This window comes from Lactuca sativa, chromosome 3, assembly GCF_002870075.4.
Source record: "Lactuca sativa cultivar Salinas chromosome 3, Lsat_Salinas_v11, whole genome shotgun sequence".
In the NCBI taxonomy this organism is placed as follows: Eukaryota; Viridiplantae; Streptophyta; class Magnoliopsida; order Asterales; family Asteraceae; genus Lactuca; species Lactuca sativa.
This window is the reverse complement of record NC_056625.2, coordinates 19,038,616-19,042,311: the sequence shown is the minus strand read 5'-3', so window position 1 is coordinate 19,042,311 and position 3,696 is coordinate 19,038,616.

Here is a 3,696-nt window from a genome sequence, read left to right as displayed (position 1 = left end):
ATTGGTTAATTTGAATCATGTGGATATGGAGGGGACCAAGGGAATCTTTGGTAGCGGGATGGTTAATGGAGGAAAAATGAGCCAATAACATTTCAGCAACACTTACGCGGGTGGAATTTCCATCGCGCGGGTACCCGCGCAACTGCCCAGTTTTGGGCATTTTGGTCATTTGGCTTGTCATTACCTTGGGGGTTGGATCTTTCAGCTATGACTTCGATTTTCCACTATTAGAGACCAGAAGAAGGCGATTTTAGAGCTCAAGACTCAATTCTTTTCATCTTTCCAAGTTAATGGTAGTTTCTTTATGCAATTAGACTTTTGTGATTGTTATTTTATTGCCATGAGTTGCTAAATCCTCTATTTTGGTAGACCTTGGCTAAAACCTTTGAATGTTTGTGGGTTTTTGAAGGATTTATGCTTATTTATCATATATCTTATGTCTATGATTCTAGTTCATATTTCCTATGCTTGTTTAATGCTTTGATCATGAGCTTGGTACTTTAATAAGCAATTGTTGGTTTATTTCTTTGGTTTGGCATTGAATCATTGAATTTACTTAGAACAAGGGCTTTACGATGGTAGAAATCATCTCTAGCTTATGAATCATAACTCTTTTATGGATGTGTAAGCATTGTCATCCTCTAGGAATTGGGGATTCCTTCATTCTTAAGGCTAATCAACTTCTTGGGTTCAATTGCTTCAATTGGATATTTGATTTTGATTAAGAAGGTGTGTTGTGGGCTTCCCCAACCTCCATACAACTTATGAGGAATCTTGTCATATCATGATTCATGATTGCTATAACCAATTTGGGATGAATGATAAGCTTCATATTAAATCCTAATGATAAACACACAAATGTTCATTGTGTTGAATTGCCTTAGTTTACCAATTCTTTCCAATATTTGAGCATCTCATCATCTTGCTTAATTGCAAGCTTTTTAGTTATTCAAGTCTTTTAGTTTTCAAGCAATCACAACCCCCCCCCCCCCCCCTTTAGTTTAATTGTAGTTAGTTTATTTACACTAGTTCTATTAGATTGCATTGGTGATTGAATACAACCATTTTCCCGATGATTGATACCCCTTTTTACCATTATATTATGTTTTATTTGCAAACAAATGATGTAATTTTATTGGTGGACTTGACATCCTACCAATAATGTAATTGAACTAAATATACAGCAACTTAAACTAAATGGAAAGAAAACATGGTATGAATTAATTATTGCACTCAATATTATTTACCTTATAAATGAGCTTGTCAGAAACATCAACCTGATGATTATCACAAACGACCAAATAATTGTGCAAGTGAAATACATAAAGAAACATAAGATATAATGAATATAACTTATATTTATAATTTATAGTAAAAAATACAATAAAAAGTATTGTTAATGTTGATGTTGTTGATTTAAGTGATATTGATTCAACAACATTTGTTTGAATGGGAAAAAAACCAACATCATCCTAAGTATGCACACAAAGAAAACAATAACAAAGTAACAATTAAAGATTTTCATTATGTAACAGAATTAAAATTGGTAAACAAAATATTATAACTTACATCTTTATATTATGTATGATTTAATTCCGAAATAGAAGCATTAAAACCCTCATCTTTGACATTACGTAAGTTATCATAATACGAAAAAAAAATATATGAATAATGATCATATTAAATAAAGATGATTTAAGAAAATATGTAGTAAAAATCATTTAATGAAATGAAACATGATCTGTAGCATAATTTCTAAATTTAAGATTATTTACATGAGAATTCCACTTATCAAAAACACAAACTCCTTGATAAACAAACAGAAAAAAAAATACAAAAACAAAAAAATACATAATGTAAAATAAGATATAAACAATACAATAAAAATGTATAATGTAAGATCCAACAGTTTTTTGTAACTGAGAAATGACCTCATATGTAGGCAACGTCTTTTCTTGGTTTGGAATTTTACAATTGCACCATGGTATTTAGTAACCGTGAAACGACGCACATATTGTGGCGCTAAATTGTAATGGTCGATCTTAATTGAAAAAAAAATACTTAAACCACATAACCTTTCAAATAGGAAAGTATGTACCCAATTAGGATCATTACCACCCTATAAAAACATAATAAAATAGTATTATATGTAAGCATTTGTGTGGGTGTTTCAATATATATATATATATATATATATATATATATATATATATATATATATATATATATATAAAGAGAGAGAGAGAGAGAGAGAGAGAGAGAGAACAATACCTCCAATAAATTCATATTAACTAATTCACCAACAGTAAGGCCCGTAAGTTGAGTAGCATATTCATTAAAGAAAACACATCTCATCTCCTTATCATTATCAGCTGCTTCAAATACCAACTTATACATATACAAAAGTTATTAGAAACATCATATAAGTATTAATATATATATATATATATATATATATATATATATATATATATATATATATATATATATATATATATATATATACACATATATACACTTGACCGGGTTAATTATATACTACCTCCGTCCCAAATTAATAGTCCACTTTTGAATTTTGAAGTATTTTTTCTTCAACTTTGACCTTAAATATTTTTGTTTTTGATAGATAATACTTGATGCAAAATATATGAATGGATTGTATTTTTAATGTTTTTTCATTGTTATAAGTTTTATCAAGTAATATATAACACAAATAAAAATATTTAAGGTCAAAGTTAAAGAAAAAAGACTTAAAAAGTTAAAAGTGAACTATCGATTTAAGACGGAGGGAGTATAATTTTCTGACAGCCAAAACAAAAGTACCCATTATCAACGAAAGTACCCTTCATATAGCATCTTGAACACTGGATGAACTTCCAATCATTAAACATATCTATGTCAATGATGGTTCCAACAAGAGTGTATTGTGTACCTTTCATAAATGAAATATAGATATAATTCATTACATATTTAATATAATAATTGATATTTCATAGTAATAAGGTACTACCTCAATGACTCCTTTTTGTATATCACTATACATATTTTCTATGGTTGCCACAAAAGGACGTTCAACTTGTCTCTCCGATTGAAGCAAGACATACATCACTTGACTATAATCTGACAACATAAAAAAGTAAGGTAAATTGATAACTGTTTTAAAATAAATTAACAAATAATAAATATAATAACACGGTTACTTTGATTTATTTGTAGCAACATTGTCTATTGGAAGATTAAAATACAATTCAGATCCAACTGTAGTTCTCAAACTTAGAACACCTACAATAGTAACAAATATGAAAAATTAATATATATATATATATATATATATATATATATATATATATATATATATATATATATATATATATATATATATATATATATATATTACACGTAAACATAACTAACATGTTATTTATAAAACAAAGAAATCACACCTCTGAACAATACAACTTTGCAAGACATTACAATGAGTACACTTTTCATCTCCTTAAAACTTTTGATATGTTGATCGGTGTACTTCTTAGCCAACTTACCCCACAATGTTATACTCACTTTCATATCATTGTAGCAAATAAAATTAGTGATAAGCATCAACCAATGTTGTAACATATTAAATTATCGCAATTATATATATATATATATATATATATATATATATATATATATATATATATATATATATATATA